The sequence below is a fragment of the Nicotiana tabacum genome, chromosome 22 (assembly GCF_000715075.1).
Source record: "Nicotiana tabacum cultivar K326 chromosome 22, ASM71507v2, whole genome shotgun sequence".
In the NCBI taxonomy this organism is placed as follows: Eukaryota; Viridiplantae; Streptophyta; class Magnoliopsida; order Solanales; family Solanaceae; genus Nicotiana; species Nicotiana tabacum.
The window spans coordinates 90,881,607-90,901,943 of NC_134101.1; positions in this window are offsets into that span (position 1 = coordinate 90,881,607).

The window sequence follows — 20,337 nt, forward strand, 5'->3', positions numbered from 1 at the left end:
TCTTGCTTCCCGCATCTTATCCTCCATGGGGGCCACGCCCACCTTCTCTCGAATATCTTCATTCCTAATCTTATCCATCCTTGTATGCCCGCACATCCACCTCAATATCCTCATCTCTGCTGCTTTCATCTTCTGGATGTGTGAGTTCTTAACCGGCCAACACTCGGTCCCATACAACACGGCAGGCCTAACCACTGCTCTATAAAACTTACCTTTTAGTAGCGTTGGAACTTTCTTGTCACACAGGACTCCCGACGCTAACCTCCACTTCATTCACCCCACCCCTATACGGTGTGTGACATCCTCGTCGATCTCCCCGATCCCTTGAATGTAAAGCCTCACTTCCACTCCCGTTTCCGTCGGCTCGGCCCCAAATTTTCACTCGAGGTATTCCGTCTTCGTCCTGCTCAACCGAAGCCTTTAGACTCAAGGGCTTGTCTCCAAACCTCTAGTCTCTCGTTGACGCTGTTGATACCCAATTTTTCCCTATGTATTTTTATACTCAAAATACTTTCAAAATAGCATATGTATGCATATACAAGCACGCCCAAAGGCTTTGGTATTTTCCCAAATTTTTAAAGATTTTTAAAACTAATTTATGGCCTATTTTGCACTATAAAAACCAATAATTATTTCCAAAACTTGTCATTTTGGAGAATAATTTATTTTATTCTCGCATTTACACAAAATATAATTTACATGATTTTTGCATAATTTTACAAGTCCATTTGGTATTTTTAAACTAAAATTGCATGAAATTGCAATTTTAGCCTATTTCTCGATTTAATAGCATTCGTAATCACAAAATCATTTCTAATATTTTTAAATTAATACTTATGCATTTCTTATTAACTCGGTATTTTTATTTGATTTTTAAACACTATTTACTATTTTTATAAAATCAAAACGGGGAAAATTGGCTATTTAAATTGCAGTCCCTTTTTATTTCAATTGTAGCCCAAATTGCACCCTCAATTTCAACCCCAATCCAACCCAATTCTGACCCAATTTCATTAATTACCCGACCCACACCCTATTAATATAACCCGCCCGGATCACCATTTTAAATCGTGGCCGTTGATTATTTAGATCAACGGTCCACGTTAGCCCCTTCCTTAATTAAACCCACAAGACCCCTAACCCTAAATCATTTACACAAATGAGCCGCCCTTGTATCCCCTCGTCTCTCAAAATGCTCTCAACCACCCTCTGAAACCCTAGCCCTCTCCGCTGATCTCCGACTTCGTTCCACCGGAAATCATGGCTCCCCAGGCCCTGTGTAACCTATATCTACCCTCACGTACCTCTATACTCCTTTTGCTCGAGGTTTTAGAGTCCGACCTTGAAGACCTTGACTCAGAATCTCTCCGATTCAGTTTCTATGGCCATTCCCGGCTCATTTCCGGTGAGTCCTAGCCCTGTGAGTCCATCTCCGACTCAGGACCAGCCCGTTCCAGGCCTTTCTCATTTTTCTAGGGTTTTCTCTGAAACCCTAAGCCTTCGAGGTTTTCTTTGTTTCTCTCTAAGATCCACTTCAGATCCGTGCTATTTTCTAGGATTTTTAAGTATTTTTCACATCTTTTCGATTTTTTGTTTTCAAAACTGTTCATCTTCTCAAAACTTAGGGTTTCTGTGATTTCTACTTGTTCTACTGTGATTTCTCGCATTATTTGGCTTTGCTGTAATTCCTAAATGTTTTCACTATGAATTCTGCGTATTTTTCTTTATTGTAATTCCTCCTAGGGTTTCCGAGTAATTTCTTTACTGTATTTTTCTTTACTTAGGTTTCCATGAATGTTTGTGTTCTCTGGACCTCCTGAGTTTATTTTTTGCCTGATTTTATATGCTTTCGACTCTACACTTGACTTATGGAAGAAACCCTAGATTTTGGAGAATTTTTTCAAACTACTTGTGTGCGATTGTTTGCTGCCTGCCTGATTTCAAAACCCTATTTCTCCAAACCCATCTCATGTTTCTGATTCTTGCTAAGCTTTGCAAGACCTTTTTATTCCTCGCATATCTATGTTCTTCTATTTTGATCACATGACTACACTGTTTGTTTAATCTTAGCCCTGCATGTTTAAGTTTATGCATCTTTTATAGTCAAACATTTTCCTTTCAAAATAACCCTAATTTTGGGGGTTGATTTCCTATGAATCTATTTTGATTCTTTCTTTTTGACTGATTTGGACCTATTCTCTGACTGAATTCAATACTGAGCTCGAATCCCTAATTTCTTGATTTACTATGTGATTAGTGATTCTATTCTTGCCTTATTTGCTTAAAACCGTGTATCTTTCAAAACTTTATATGTATTTACCCTTTATTTTACAATTTATTCTTGATTCTTCTTTCCATAAATGAAACTCTGTTTTATTACCTTAAGTCTGATTCCTTAATTAAAGGAAGTCATTTCCCTAATTGATTATGACTTGATACTAAGTTATTTTCTTGCCTTACTTACTGCTTACTTTCAAACTATAAAAAACCCCACCCCTTTTATTTAACAAAAAAAGGAGGAATAATTGCAAGTTCACACTCACTAAACTCTTTCTTCTCTTCTCTGCTCTTCTCTGCTACTTGTTCTGATTGGGTTTAGTCGGCTGAAAGCCAAGGCTAAGCTATAGGATTCTATCTGCCCTACTTGCTTTACTGTTTGAGTTTGCAACTGGTATGTCCATGATTTAAATACCATCTCCAAACTACGTGTTTATTTACCCTTTTCATATGTCTGTTTATGTTCGACTTTCTTACATTATGCAGTTAAACTTCAGCATGTTACATCCCTACCCCATATTCCCATGTCTTTGATTCTGTTATACTTGTGTAAGTACTTTTCTGTACATCCCTTTCCCCAAGTCCCCGTGGCTTAACTCTGTTTGTTGGTACAAATGTTTTCATATCAATCCCTTTCCCTGAACCCCCTTTGTGTGTGAGTATTGTTTAGACTAGGGTGGCACTCTATTGTCATCCCTAGTTTAGAACCAGGTTGCTCTAAACCTATACTCAAATCAGTCCCATTCCCTTAACCCTGTTATGTGTTGAGCTTGACTCAAGTCTGGTGGTGTCCTAATCACCATACAGGCCTAAGTCTGACTTTCTAAAGTTTTCTCTCTTATTTGCTTGAACCAAGTAAAGGATTAGGGGTGTGCCAGTCCCATCCATGGCTAGGTATGACCACCCTTTGCTTTGGTCTCCTCTAATCCCCTCACTTTTACACTTATTCTTAGTTCTTTAAGTCCTACCCCCCTATGGTAAGCCACGCTTTGGGACCCTAGAGTTCCCTCTGAACTTGGATGCCTAAGGGCTGGTAATTCCACACATTGCACTATTCTACTCAATCTTTAGGGTGTAAGCATTGCCTGGGCTTCCTGAAAGCCCTTGGAACTTTGAAACACTCTAAGAGAAGGCCTTGGAATCTGGAGCCCGGATTTGGTAAAATACATGTGTTGGACATTAAGGTTGTTTTGGGCTTCCTCGGGTCCGTTTTAATTTTGATGTATTTATTTTTTAGTCTTTCCCTTCCACTTTTGTAATAACTTTGTAATACTAGTAAAAGGGTGTGGGAGGGGTTTATGTTGTTTGCATCAGTCAATGAGTAGAAATCATGCATATAGGACTTCAATATTGCAAATCATCTAGAAATCATGCCTATAGGACCTTAACGTTGCAAATCACTTAGAAATCATGCCTATAGGGTTTAAAATTGCATACCATTCAGAAATCATGCCTATAGGATTTTGTATCACAAGCATGATAGAAATCATGTCTATAGGAACTGCATATGCGTTAGGCAAACTGTAGGATAATTACGCTCATCTTTTACCAATGCTTTAACAACCCCCTTTAAGAATCGAAACGTAGATGTCATGCCTATAGGATTAATTGCAACTCGCTTGATCCGTTTAAGTAACAATAGTCTGTCAATTGGTTCTTAACGTTCTTTAAGTAATGTTTTCAACAAAACTCTTTTGTAAACCATGTGTGCTTTCAAACTCTACAAATCTGCATTCTTTTCTATGAACAGTTTTTTTTTCTTAAATAGTTCTGCCTAAGCATTTTAATCAGTCCCTGAAACTGCCTTTAAAACAATTCTGCAACCAAATTCTTTTCTAAAAAATATTCCTGCCTTCAAAATTCTTGCATAACTCTTTTGCTTTTTCACTCAAATAGTTTGATGCTTTCAAAATCTGTACTTTCCTTTAACATTCTTCTGCATCTGATTACCTCTTCTGAAATCAGTATTTTCTAAATTATTCGCCTAAAATACTTTTGATTTCTAACAAACCGGACCCGAGGGGCTCAAAGTAGACTTATTATCCAACTCTATGTGTTAAACTAATCTGTCCACTGTCAGTTTTAATCTTAAAACCAAATCAGTAATTGTAAGACATGCTAAAATAATTGCTATGTGATTTATGGGGTTTGTGTGAGCCTTTTGAGTATTTGTTTTATTTCCCACTTATCTGCTATTTGTTTTGATTGACGCCTAGTATTTTATCCTTTTGAAACTCCATATATGCCTCTACCCCTTCCTTTCCTTTAGGATTAGAACTCCAAACACCCCGGGACTAATAGGTCGGGACGAGTACTATCATGCAATAAGCAAAATGAGACTAATCGCGTTTAATACCTTGACGGGGTGGGAAGGGTAGAATATGGAGATGATGACCGATGTGCTAATATCACGTGCGACCCCTCTTCTGAGGAGTGATTGCTGGATATTGCATTGAAGTGATCCATATTATATTTAAACCTAGGACCCCTTTTCTCCTTCTTTAGTTATTGATGTTTTCTTAAATTAATGTTTCTTCAACTAAGCTTTCTCCTTTTAAAATCACTTGTGTCTTTCTTCTTTCAAAATTTTTCAACTTGTTATGTGCAAACTTTGCTTGTTTATTCCTACTCTTCTTAAAATCATAATTAAGCACGGTCGGGAACCACACTAGTGGATCTTGAGGGGTGTCTAACACCTTCCCCTCAAGATAATCTCAAGCCCTTACCCGAACTCTGGTTTATCTTTCAAAAAATCTTATCTTCTTTAAAAGTGTCCTAATGCACTATAATCATTAGGTGGCGACTCTTCAAATTTCATAACCCGATTCCTCGAAAGGGAATAAGAGTTGTTTTGTCCATAATGTTGTAAACCCGATTTCGCTCTTTAGGAAAAAGGGGGGCGTCGACAGACGCCGCCTCGTGTCTCATCAATTAGAACTATGTCATCAGCAAATAGCATGCACCATGGCACATCTCCTTGAATATGATGAGTTAGTGCATACATCACCAGGGCAAATAGGAAAGGGCTGAACGGAGACCCTTGGTGTAACCCCGTAACAACCGAAAAGTGCTCGGAGTTGCCTCCTACTGTCCTAACTCGAGTCTTAGCTCCATCATACATGTCTTTAATCACCTTAATGTAGGCCGCCGGGACCCCTTTAACCTCTTAGAAGCTCCATAAGACCTCCCTAGGAACTCTGTCGTACGCTTTCTCTAGATCAATAAACACCATGTGGAGATCCTTCTTCTTATCCTTGTATTGTTCCACCATCCTCCTAATAAGGTGGATAGCTTCTGTGGTAGATCGCCCCGGCATGAACCCGAACTGGTTGTCTGAAATAGACACCGTCTTTCGCACTCTTATTTCTACCACTCTCTCCTAGACTTTCATGGTATGCCAGAGTAATTTGATACCCCTATAGTTGTTACAGCTCTGGATATCGCCTTTGTTTTTATACAACGGAACCATTGTACTCCACCTCCACTCTTCAGGCATCCTATTAGTCTTGAATATAACATTAAATAACCCAGTAAGCCATTCCAAGCCTGCTCTTCCCACACACCTCCAAAGTTCAACCGGAATTTCGTCTGGCCCGGTAGTTCTGCCCCTTCTCATCTTACGCATTGCCTCCATGACCTCATCAACCTCAATGTCCCTACAATAACTTAATTCATAGGGACTGTCGACATTCCTCAATTCACCTAGTAAAAAATCTTGATCCCCTTCTTTATTTAGGAGTTTATGAAAGTAGGTCTGCCATCTCCTCTTAATCTGGTCATCCCCCATCAAAACTTTGTTGTCATCATCTTTTATGCACCTCACTTGGTCCAGATCCCGAGCCGTCCTCTCTCTTACCTTAGCGATTCGGAATAACTTCTTCTCTCTGCCTTTGTTCCCTAGTTCCTCATACAGACGAGCAAAAGCTGCCGTCTTAGCCTCTGTCACTGCCATCTTCGCCTCATTCCTAGCTACCTTATACCTATCATTGTTCGCTCTCTTCTCCTCCTCATCGGTGCTCCCTATTAACCATAGGTAAGTCGTCTTCTTTGCTTCCACTTTACCTTGAACAACTACATTCCACCACCAGTCTCCTTTGTGGCCACCGGTGCGGCCCGAAGATGTCCCTAACACCTCTCTCACCTCCTTCCTTATACAGTTTGTCGTCGTCGACCACATAGTGTTTGTGTCCCCACTACTTCTCCAAGCTCCCATTGCCGATAACCTTCCTTCCAAATCTTGAGCTTTATCCTTAGTCAAAGCGTCCCACCTAATCCTCGGGCGTCCTCGTATTGACCTCTTCTTCCTCTTTATCCTAATACCAATGTCCATCACCAAAAGCCTATGCTGCGTCGCAAGGGTCTCTCCTAGGATAACTTTGCAATCCTCGCACAAACTTTTGTCGCATCTCCTGCGGATGAGATAGTCAATCTGAGTCTTCGCCACCGAACTTTGGTAAGTAACCAAGTGCTCCTCCCGCTTCGGAAAACATGAGTTCGCAATCACTAGATCGAATGCCTTGGCTAAGTCCAACAGCGAAGTGCCCCCTTCGTTCTGCTCCCCGAAACCAAAGTCGCCATTCACCTCAGTATAACCACCTGCCGACAACCCAATATGATCATTGAAATCTCCTCCTATGAATAACCTCTCGAAAGGCGGAATACTGCGAACGACTTCATCCAACTCCTCCCAAAAGCGCCTTTTAATCTCCTCATCTAGGCCCGCTTGCGGCGCGTACGCACTAATGACATTTAAAGTACACTTACCCACTACCAATTTAATAATTATTAGTCTATCATTCACCCGCCTAACCTCTACCACCGACTCTCTAAGATGGCTATCTACCAGGATACCCACTCCATTCTTACCTCTTCGGACTCCAGAGTACTACAACTTATACCCATCCACATTTTTCGCCCTCGATCCAACCCACCTAGTCTCCTAGACACATGCTATATTAATCTTCCTCTTCTGAAGGATCTTTGCCAACTCTATAGACTTACTCGTTAGTGAACCTATGTTCCATGACCCGATTCTCAACTTATAGGCTCCCTTGCCCCCTTTACCTCCCCTACCTCCCGTCCCACCCCCTAACCCCGACCCCACACTCTGCCCCACCCGAGGACATGCCCTTAATCTATCATCCCAAACTGCAGCCACTACACCTACGACAATCTAAAGAAGACTCGCTAGTGCACAACGGACAACGAATCAAACTAGAAGGAAACAAGTGACTACTAGTACACTAGTAGAATGATTGAACTGAACTATTGTGAACTAAAGTAACATCAATTTAGCTAACACAAAAAGAGAACGGGAGGTACCAACTCCCGAGAACCAAACCTGTGTTTATTTGCTGTACTCGATGTAGTTGTACGCTCACACACCGCTTCCCACCACCCTTTGCTGACGCCCGTCCAGGTTGCTCTCCTTTTCTAGTGCTCGTGCGCCCAACTTGTCTCCAACACTTCGAGAATTTCCCTGAAAACACCGAAAAACCACGACCCAAAAACCAAAAAGAGGGCAGTCACCGCTACCACTGGTGTAGCCCTGACAGTAGTAGGGGAAATGTGGGGAGAAAGCAAAGAACTACACAAAATTTACCAAGTTCTACCGTGGTACAACAAAATGAACAGATCAAAACTATACCCTCAAGAAAAATAAATCAAATCCGGAATCTGAAAATAAATCAAATCTAGAAAGAACAAAAGGAAAATAAGTGAGAAATTATTTTTAAAAAGGTACTATACCTGAAGAAATAAATTGATTTTGAGTGCAACCCAAATATCAAAATTTGATTTTGAGCAAAACCCAAAAACCAAAATTCAATTTTGAGCAAAACCCAGCTAACAATTTCGATTATTAAGCGAAATCAAGATAACAAATTCGAGATTGAGCAAAACCCAGATGAGAAAATTCAATGTTGAGCAAAACCCAGATAACAGAAATTCGATTTTGAGCCAAACCCAGATGCCAAAATTCGATTTTGAGCAAAATCCAGATAATAACATGCTTACCTGGATTTTCAAGCTCCGATAGTGAACCAGATCGGCGGACTGAGTGAGCTTACTCAGAAAAAACGAGATCGGGGATCGGGAGAATCAACAAAATAAAAAGGAACAAAGGAGATTCAATGTATGAGATCGCTGAAAAACTTACTGGATAGCGTGAGATTCCGGCACCGGTGGTGAGATTGTCAAATTTACAAGGCTTCTCCACAATTCAAATTAAGATAAACCAAAAATCTAGTTTTCACACTACTAAATACTCTTCTGAATCACTTATCCCAACTAAAAAAGAAAAGAAAGAAACTCTACTGAATTATTTTCGACCAAATTCAAACTCTACGCGATTAATGATGGAGAGAGAAAAAAAGAAGAAAGGATCAGTGTAAAATAGAATAAAAATCAACAAATTTGAAGGAAGAAAGTCGATCAAAATCAGATCTCTTAAGAAGAAGAACAATGTCAACTTCGAACCCCAAAAGTAAAAATGGATGACCAAAAATTAAAATTCAGAGATCTTTGCAAAAGAGAGAAGAAAGTAATCGCGAAAGTGAAACTTCAAATCTTAGAAATTAAGTCACATGACAACTGTCCAAACATGAAAATATGAATAACCTTCATTCCTAACCTAAGATTATTGTAGTGAAATAGTAGGAGGTCATTTGTGTATTAAGCCTAAATTCTTTAGCATGAAAGAATCATGATCTTGGCAAAGAGATTAAATAGAAAAAAAATTAACTGAATGGTTGAGATGTCAAAATGCTTATTCATAATAATATTTGAGCTTTTGCCTAGCAGAGTCTTTCATAACTAGTCGGCCGATAAAAGGATAACTGGGCTTGTTGAGTTATTGATGGTTGAAAAAGAAAGCTGGGGTGAATCGTTTTCTCCTTGACTTTAATTGGTGCTCCAACATGAATTGAGTGAATTCCATATGTATAAAGTTTATTTACTTTTGACATGATTTAAAATTATCCTCGATTATACTTCAATTGGAGTTTTATCAGGATTAAAGATAAATATAAGTAATCTACTCACAAAATATGAATAATCTTTGAAGGATAGCAAAAAATAAAATTTAACATATTTCGTACAACAAAATGATATTTAACTTTTTTTTCTTTCATTTTTGCTAATATCGTTGTGTTTGATGGTCATATTTTCTGAATTTTTTTCTGGCAAGCAAATCGTACCCACCCAAATCATTTCTCATTAATGTTTTTTTCACCATTTCTCGTTAATGGAATGCTAATGATCTTTTCCTGAGGTGTTTAGAATGAAAGAAAAGGAAGTAAATGAATGAAGCAATTATATTTTAATTCTAAACTAATCGAGGCTCTTAAAATGTCTTGTAATTAAAGTACATAAATCCTTATCATATGTTTGGTTTGTTTGGATCGAAATAACAAGTCGTCATAGGGAAGCTAACAAATCAAACCTTAACAATAATATATCACGACAAAGAAAAATATACTGAAAGACATATGATAATGTAACATGGTTTGGTCAATTGACTTACATATGAACGAGTCCCTAAAATAAAATACAATGCCTAAAAATATTAAAAGAAAATTCTTCCCCGAAATAAAGATCCCAAAACCTAAGGAAATACATTGTGGATGCTATGTATGGTTGTGTGAGATAGAAGGATCCTCAATTCATAGAAGTACAAAATATCTCCTCCAAATAAAGGATTAGTCAAATATGGAAGAAATTTTAAGAATTATTTTTCACTAAGAACAATAATTTTATGTCACGCCCCGAGCCTAGGGGCGAGACCGGCACCCAGTGCCTACCTATCCTTGCGTACCACTTGCGACTACGAGACTCTGAACATGTAATGTCATACTTTGGCTATGGGCCACATTACAAGATAACGTGCGATGCAAAATATAAAACTAAATGGAGACTAACGCTGACTAATGTCAACATAAAGTTGGGCCAGCAATGCCGTCATAATTACTACAACTAACAAGCCAACAAAATATACGTACAGGGCCTACAAGCCCAACATACTATACTAACCGACAAGATATGTCTACAAGCCTCTACTGATAGATGTACTGTGATCGGAACAGGGTCCCGACCTACCCATTACCTATCTACATATATACACAAGATATACACCACATTGCTAGAACTGGCAACTCCAAAAGAAGGGGAGCTTACCGATAAAGCTGAACTCGGGCAACACCTACTAAGGAGGTCCTACCCGTCTGTCTGTCTGAACCTGCATGCATGAAATGCAGTGCCCCCGGAAAGGAACATCAGTACAAAATAATGTACCGAGTATATAAGGCAATATACTAAAAGCTGAAACTGAACTGATAATATAATAACTGAAAGTAACTGAGGGTCAAAGATAATCTGAAAATATGCTCATCTGCTGATACTGACTCAACTCTCTCAATATAGTGAGTAAAATAGTTGTCCGGCCCTATAAGGCTTGGCATATATACAACTGCTCTACCGTAGTAGGCTCGCTCATAGGCGCTCGGCCATACTAGGCTGTGTAGTAGGCTCGCTCATAGGTGCTCGGCCGTACTAGGCTCTGTATCTCGACCAACTGGGCTCGCTCATAGGTGCTCGACCACAGTATGCTCGGTATATAACTTACCATCTTATCAGAGGTTGCCCAATAGGGGCCTGCCCATCGATTATAACTCGATGGTAATGAAAATACTGTAATACTGTATATATAAACTCTCTGCTCTCTTTACTAGAAGAAGGAAATACTCAATTGAATATGAAGTCCCGATAAGGAGAATATCGTAACTTACAATACTAGAAAAATATACGTAACTTGTGAGACTAGCAAAATATACGTAAATTCCGGAATATGAATTTTTCTTTATGACTCGTTATCAAACTTGTGTAATTATGAGATCATGCAAAATGAAGGAAGAGCTTAGCCTTAACATACCCGGAGTAAGAAAAAATCCGTATGATATCCTTGGAAAAAGTTATACCGTACTTCTTTAGAACCACAAAATTTCTCCGTTGCTAAAATTCTAAAAATTCTTGTGGAATTGTTGAAATTATAGAAACCATGCTGTGTTAAAGAAATCACGTTGCCTTCTTCAACTATCAGAATGCTCACGTTCTTTCTTGGTTTTGAAACATTGAAAATGAATTTTCAAGGTTTTGTTTGAAAGCTTTAAAGTGGAGAACATGCTGTGTTATAGAAATCACGTTGCCTTCTTCAATTATCAGAATGCTCACGTTTTCTTGGTTTTGAAAGATTGAAAATGAATTTTCAAGGTTTTGTTTGACAGCTTTAAAGTGGAGGTGTCTTGCCATTAATTTATCAAGGTGACACCTGTGAGCGCGTGATTTTTGCCCTATGTGAATTGCTCCCATAAAATACAAGAAAAATAATTTTTTTCCATTTCTTACAATTTTTATAGTATTTTGTGGGATTTTTTTTATTAATTGTTTGCATTTTTCTGTGCATGTTTATCTCATTAAAATCATGTAAAATACAAAAATACCATGCATATGCATTTAAGATTTATTTTTACATTTTTAGGTTAATTAGTAAATTAGTTGTTTGAATAAAAATGAAAATAAAAAAAATGGCTTACTTTTGCATTTTTAACCTTTTAGATTTAAATTAGTAATTTTCTTTTTAGGAGTAATTAATTTGTTGTAAATACTAAATTAGATAATTAGCTTAATTGTGTAAGTTAATTTAAGGGTTAATTTAATTTAAAAGGAAAAAAAAAGGAAATTGGAAAAAAGTAAAAAAAAGGAATCAGAATAGCGTTGTGTGTAATGGACCCAAAATGCCAAAGCCCAAACAATTTCCCTCACCCATCCGCCCAGGTCCAATTCCCCTAATTCGGTCCGTTTTATTTGATTAACCATACGAAGACGTTTTCCCCACCTTGATCATCACCGTTGGATCACATTGATCTAACGGACTAGAACTAGACGCCCATAAATATATATATGTCGGAACCAGGCCCCCCAGTCCAAACACCCCTCAGTCTCTCTTCGCCTCAGCTCAGAACCCTAGAAGCTGCCCTCAAATTCTCTCCACCACCTCTGCCGGTGGCGACGCCATGAACAACCCCAATCCACCCCAAAATAACACCCCAGAACCCTCTTCGTCCCCTCATCCCAAATCTCCAACCCGCCGCCTTTTAATCATAGTCGAGTCCTTCGAATTTTAGATCAAAGACCGGAGTTACCTGAACCCTAATCTCTCCAAACATCTTCAGATCCTTACCATACAACTACCTTCACCCTTCCTTACCAAATCCATCATTAATTCCCAAAAAAGCACCCTCAAACTCCCCGAATTTCGGATATGAAAAAACCCTAGTTTTTTTTAGGTCCAACTCTTTGGCTCCCGGAGTTCAATACGAATCATGATTCGTGTTAACCAAGCATTCTCATTGAGAGCCCTTGGTTAATATGAGTTTTGGTTCGATTTTGAGAGATTCGGTTGTTTGGCCGGCCTCTGGTCCTTCACCCTTTTCGTCAATTGTTTGGATTCAATTATTTCCCAAGCTTTGTCCGGTTAGTCATTCCCCTTTTTTTCTTCTTTGATTTCTTTTTGCTTTGTTTGCTTGTTTCTGATGTTTTTTCTTCAGTTATTAGTTGGTCCGTTATTTTAGGTCATTGGCCATTAGTGGTCACTCGCTCGAATGGTTTGATTTTCTTATTTATTTGATTAGGTTAAATTACTGTTTGGTCTAAGACATATGCTATCATGATTTTTTCTTATTTTGTTATAATCCGTGTTTCTAATTGCATGATTCTAGTTTTTAGGGTTTCCTTTTGTTGTGATTCAGTGTTTTTAACTGCTCCATTCTTCTTTTAATTATAGTCAAATTTGTCACTGGTCCTTAGAAGTCAGATTGTTTGAAGTTCATCTTGAAGTTGAATCTTTCTAATTTGTGTTAAGGGTCCGGATTTTCACCTTCTTCAGTATGTGTTTATTGTTTGATTGGTTTCACTCATATCTATTTGCTTTGTGATATTTTCCTCAGTTTGTAAATGGTTAGAAACTCCAAGGGTCTTAGTTGAACAATTAAGAACTTAAGGGGGTTAATTTGGAAAGTAAAAATGAGGTTCTTAGATAAGGTTAGCATTAAGAGTTTCTAAAATATGGGCAGCTAGCACAATCTTGGCCAGCACAAGTGCTGGAGCTAATTAAAGGCTGCCAGCTGTCCCAATTAGTTACAAAAGATGCCTTTGCATGCTGGAAATATTCTCATTTTCTGTTTTCAGGCACATGGCCTCAGAGGCTTGTAAATAAGGATCCTTCCTTCACTAGAAAACCAGATTTTGAAGCCTCATTTTCTCTGCATCAAAAACACTGAAAATACACATACTGATTGGAATTTCAGAACTAGAAAACATAAGAAAAACTCGAGTACTGTCAGTTGGTTTCCATTTTTGGGTTTAAAGCTTGAACATCTTGTTAAATTTCTGGGGTTTGAGTATGGACTGAAGGAGCTGATTTTGCTGATTGATTTTGTTGTCTTGCCACACCATTGCTTGTTGGAATCCTCACTCTTTTGCTTTGTTTGACTTCTAGGTACTTCCTGCACCTTGGATGACATGTGAAGTGCAAAAATGTAGTCCAACATGGAAATCTAATAACAAATGCTCTTTGTTGAATTTCTAGTCTTCTGATTTCTTTAAGATCATTCAACTCTGTTGTAATTTAGATTCTTTATGCTCATTTATATCACTGACTTGAATCTTTTGTATAAGTTGAATCAGTATCATAGTTTAGTAGGTTGGCTAAAGCTTTATTTGTTAGACATGTAGAATATTTGACTTCTTGTGGCATGGTCTAAGTTAGATTGAATACTTTTCCTTTGGTTAGTTTAAGTCTGTTTAGAATCAGGTTTGGATTTTCAGATTCTAGTTTGGTCACATCACTATTTCATTAGCTCATTTCATTCTAGAGTTTGATTTGAGCATTTGTGCTCTTGAAGAACTATAATTCGAGTAGTGAATTATTGGTTTGACAGGTGCCAAATATTTTGAACTGTGTAGGATTTCCACTGTTGTTTGTAAGGTTGAAATTGAGGTCTGAATTTCCCATAACGTATTTATAATTTAGCTTGAGCCAAAATTGAGGTTGGAACATTGCATAATCTTGGCCTCATATTACTTATTCAATCAAATCCAAAACAATGCTTCTTTTAGATGTGTAATATGGTTTGTAGCATTTAACGTTTTTTTAACATCACATTGTTGTGTACTGATGATAGCCAAATAGGCTCAGCTGGCCTGCTCAGGCTTTAGATGTTTCCTACATTCCTCATTCTTTATTTTTCACCCGATTTGGGTTTATTTTGGGCCTGGACTTTGAGGCCACTTGGAAATAGAGGAATTGTACGCCTTACCGTTCTTTGGGTTTATTTTCAAGCCCAGACCCCCACTTAACGGCTGCTGTAGACTATGTATATAACAGGCTTGGCCTAAATGCCTAAAGCCCAGCGCGCCCCCTTTTAATTAAGAGTTGCATAAATATGGCCTTAAATCACGTTGGTTAAAACAATTCTTGTAATTAGATTGAGGTGTGCCATCAAAATTAATCTATGGCCCTCACAAACGTTGATTTAGATATTAAAATGAACTTCATAGTTTGCTTTAGACGCGTTGATTATACAATTATCACGGCTACTAAAATTCGGGGGTATATTTCATGTGGCCCGATTTTAATCTTCTAACAAGGTTAAATAGAACGTGTCGTGACTCACGGGTGCATTTCATATAGAGTGGCTTACGATGTGTTTTAAATAACCTTGAATTAAATTTCCTAAAAGACATTAAAGCGGTGATGAAGGTAAAAATGCACATAGGTTTAAAAGTGTTTTCAAATCAGATAAATAGGCCAATCATAACAGTTGAGCGACTGTGCTAGAATCACGGAACCCGGGAATGCCTAACACCTTCTCCTGGGTTAATAGAATTCCTTACCCAGATTTCTATGTTCGCGAACTATAAGACAGAGTCAATCTTTCCTCGATTCGGGATTCAAAACGGTGATTTGGTACACCATAAATTATCCCAAGTGGCGACTCTGAATCTTAAATAAATAATCCCATTTCGATTGTCACTTTAATTGGAAAAAACTCCTTTATACCCCTTTCGGGGGTGGTAAAAAGGAGGTGTGACAGCTCTGGCGACTCTGCTGGGGATCGAACCCAGAATCTCTGGTTTAGGGTTCAGAATTCAAGCTTAGAATAATTGTTATACTTGGCTTTATTTATTATCTAGTTTTATTCACATGTTTGGACCTAATGTGCTAAATGTTGCTTTTTACCGCTTTGATATTGTTGAACTGTATATAAATTGTTACGAATCCCTCATCTCTCTGAGTCTTCTAAATCATTTGAGAAGGGTGCACTTCGTGTAGCTTCTCTTCTGTTAGAGTCATATCCAATTCTAGAACGAGGTTCGGACAAGTTGCAAAGTTGGTGAAGCTTCTGTATTTCCGGTACGCTGCCCTCCTCGGCTCGAGCTGTCCACTCGGGTAAGCCAAGTCTAGAATAAATAAAACCAGGTTTTCAAACCTAGTATAACATAGCCTCATGCCAGATCCCTAGTATGAACGCTTGTTTGCATCATGTGCATTTGACTTTGAGGACTCAACACAGGGGTTGGGTCCGTCTAGGACAGGTGCACCCAAATTCAAAAGACCATCCTGATGTATTTTACTTGCTACTTGCGCATTTATTTGACTCGGATTGCATGTTGACCGACTTCTAGAATAAGGGAGGAAAATTGAGAAAACCAAATTGAGGTGAGAAAGAGGAAGTTACCCTCCTGTGAAAAACCTGGTGTCCAAAATACCCCGAAACTCTGCCGAAATTTTCAGAAAAAAAGAAGCTATTGACCGAACTACGCAAGTTTGATTCTAGCTGGATGTGGGATACGTAGGCAACCCTCATCAGGTCCAACTCCTTTTTTTCAAAAAAAAACCCAAAAAATATGAAGTGTCGCTATTTTGTCATAAATAAATTAGGTGATGTCGTTCTTGTCCAAAATAGCCAAAATGCCCCAAAAGAGTGCCAGAATGCTGTTTTTGCAAGAATAGCCACCTAGAGTCTTTTTTCAGAAATTTTGGTTGATACAAACACAGCCCTAGAATCTTCTTTCTTGAGGTGCTAAGGGGCTGTATTCGCAAAAGTGTTTTGTTTCAAATTGCAATTTTTGAAAATTGGTATTTTTCTCTTGAGTCAAAATAAATCATAGTCTTTTAATCAATCACTTAAAATAAATGTGCAGGATGAGCACGACTGAAAATGAACCTTTCACGGTCCTCGAGAAAATCCCATTAGAACTAAATCCCATTAGAACTACATATGTGGGGGAATGATTTGGGGGAAGTCAGTCGAGATACTGTGATAAAAGCTTTGGATGGTTTTGTTGGGCTTCTGAAGATTAAGCCGAGGAAGGATATAATTGAGGCATTGATACCCTTCTGGGACCCAGCACATAATGTATTCCATTTTATTGATTTTGGGCTAACTCCTACTCTTGAGGAAATAGTGGGTTGCGCTGCTTTTAGTGGGAATCTCAGAAATCAATACCCGGTGGCACCTAGAACAGTGACTCCTCATAAGTTTCTGGATCTACTAAGCATCAGTCGGGAAGTTCAAGACGCAAATTTGGCCAAAGGATTTTGCACATTCTACTTCTTGTACCGACGTTATGGGAATCCCCGCGGTTTTGAGATGCTAGATACCGGTCTTACTCACTCGGGGAACAAAGATAAGTGGGAAGCTCGGTGGGGATTGGCTTTTATAGTGGCATTCTTGGGTGTTTTGATTTGTCCAAGAAAGGATGGAAACATAGAATTGGGGCTTGTGGGAATAGCCGACTTCATGACTAAAAAGGAAAATGGCACCATTGTACTGATGATCTTGGCAGAGATTTACCGAGCTCTAACTATTTTCCAAGAAGGAGGAATGTTTTTTGAAGGATGCAATATGCTTCTACAACTCTTGATGGAGGAACACCTTTGCCACCGTCCGGGGTACATGAAATATGGCATGACCGGTCTTAAATGCATTGAAAAACATGAACAACAGGTGGAGGGCTATGAGTTTCCGGATGGTACGGAAGCATGGTTTGAACATTTGAGCTCCCTGACTGCAAACAAGATTGAATGGACATTCGGGTGGCTCCCCGGTCAATGAAGTCATTTATATGTCGGCCGAAGTATGTTTTCTTCTATTGATGGGTCTCCGGAGCATTTAGCCTTATGCCCCGCACAGAGTTCTGCGCCAGTTAGGTAGGTACAGGCCATCCCACATGATGAGGATTTGAGTCGGCAGGTCATCGAATTGGAACCAAAAGCTGCTTTCCCGGAAGAAAGGGTGTGTCAGATTTGGCATCAATGTAGGTTCTTAGAGCTAAAGACTCAGGTACGAGATCTATCCAGAGGCGAGTTGGAGCCTAGTTACACAACTTGGTACAGTAAAAGGTCTCAAGTCTATCAAGAGCCCGAACGGCCCGCAAAAAGGCCCCATGTCCAACAATTCACTGATGGACCGCAGGATCAATGGGATTGGTTGGCAAAAGAGGCAAGTTACAGAGCCACCGTAAGCAAATTGGAGGGATATATCCGGGATCTTAAATTTTACAAAAGTGTACAGACCGCTGCCGATGAAGGGGAGAAGAAGAAATTGGCTCAAGAAAACAAGGCCCTTCGAGCACAGATCCAAAAAAAAAAAATAGCTGCTGTGAATCAGGAAAGGATCCGAAAGGATGAAAGACTCATAAGTGGTCTCAAGAGGAAAATAGTTGACTGTGAGGATGATCTGGAAAAATCCGAGGGTAATCTGGCAAGGTCCCGAGCACAGTTAGCGAAGAACGCAAAGGGACGGGCAGCGTTCGTACGACAGTTGAAAAGGAAATATGAGGGAACAGTCACAAATTTGAAGAAAAGGCTAACTACCCTAAAATATGAGATGGCCAAACAAGCTAAGAACTTTAAAGCAGAAAGGGAACATTGCTATGCATTAATGGCCCAACTAGAGGAAGATATGCAACAGTTGCAGGGTCAAAACCATCATGATGCCCAGGTACTAGAAGCTAGGTCTCAGCAAATAGGGCATTTGCTCCAAGAAAAGTGTATCGTCAGGGAGAGGGTTAGAGCAATTGCCGACTACATCGTCATGAAGTGCCATGAATGTGAAGACATGACTAGAACCACCTTCTTTGTCGCGGAAATGACCTTTGTTCTCCAAATAATGAGTGACCTAGAGCGTCTTCAAGGGGATCTTGCACATAGGCCCGTGGAGAGACTGACTAATGTCCCACAGTCCCCTGGAGCAATTAAGGCACTTATGTATTCATGATTTTCATTCGAGTCTATATTTTCACCTTTCTTCCAGAGTCTGTTAGTCCTTTTTTGAGTCTGTATTTTTATGTTTTGTTGGAGTCTGTTAGTCCCTCTTTTCGAGTCTGTTAGTTTTTATGATTAAATTCTGTAGGATGAGTTGTTGTAATCAAGACGTTTTTTGTTTTATGAAAAAAATTGAAAATCCCAAAATGTTTTTTTATTTATTTTATTTTATACTTATTCCCAGAACTACGCCTGGTCTGATTCATGCAGCGTCATGATACGTAGGCAATCTCCATAGGATCCGATCATAACCGTGAAAAAAATGAAAAAAAGAGGGAAAAGAGAGAGGAAAACAAGAAAAATTATGAAAAACAAGAGAGGAAAATGAGCAAATAAAAGGATAAAAATAAGAGTCAAGCAAGAAAGCAGGAATGGAAAAAAAAGAGGAAAAGAAATTGCAATTAGTGAAAGCCGGGATGACGCAAGCAGCCGTTCAAATGCATAATAGAAACGATTAACTGCTTAGGTGCATTCTATTCCCAACGTGCGGTTGCCTCTCTGTTAAGCGTTTAATCGCTAACAAGTTTGTTGTTTTCATCAAGTCTAAGCGGTTGGTTAGTTTGTTTAGCATTCTGACAACTCACCCGTACAATACCAGGTCCAAAGACAAGTTGATCATGGATAACCAAGAACTGGATGCAAGTGTTATTGATCCATCAAGAGAGGGGGAAGAGTCTAATGTTAATCTGAAAGAGGAGTTATATAAGTTGAAACACTAGATGGCAGAGATGTACCAGACATGGGTGAAAGGGAATCCACCAACATCATACCCCGCCAACCCTGCTTTCATCCTGCCGCTAGCTCAATCCCAAGAACCGCCCACTGTTGATTCATCTCCAGGCTTCCCCATTTACCTCCATTACCAAGGCACCACTTCCCAAACCCCACAAGCACCACCACCCAAACCAGTATTATTCCCTTCTCTACCAGCCACCCATGTTTTCGTGGCACCCCCACCCGCTACACTCCATCTATCCTCCAGTGAGCCCTTATTCTAGACCCAAGATAACCAATACTACCCCCCGAAGCCTACTTTCAAGGCCCCAGAGCATTACTCCTATACTCCTCGTTTTGACCTCCCTGTAGAGACTGAGAAACCACCTAAAAACCCAGAGCATGAGGAGATGTTCAGGAAGGTTAGAAGCCTGGAACAATCATTTAGGAACATGCAGGGATTGGGAGGCCAGGTGAGCATAGCCTACAAGGATTTGTGTCTATTTCCTGATGTTCAGTTGCATGTGGTATTTAAGATGCTGAAGTTTGATTTGTATGACGGGCAAGGAGACCCGGTGGCCCACTTGAGGGGATTCTGCAGTAAAATGAGAGGAGCCGGTGGGAAAGATGAGCTATTAATGGCATATTTTAGCCAGAGTCTAAGTGGCTCGGCATTGGAGTGCTACACTTATCAGGATCACAACAGATGGTATACCTGGGATGATTGGCCCAAGCATTCGCTCGTCATTTCTAGTACAATATCGATATTGTTCCAGACCGTTTGTCTTTGACCAAGATTGAGAAGAAGCCTAGTGAAAGCTTCAGAGAATATGGTTTTCGCTGGAGAGAACAGGCGGCAAGCGTCAACCCTCTGATGGAGGAGTACTTTCTATAGGCTCTGGAGCCCACTTACTTTGGCCATATGATATCGGCCATAGACAAGTCTTTCAACGAGGTAGTGA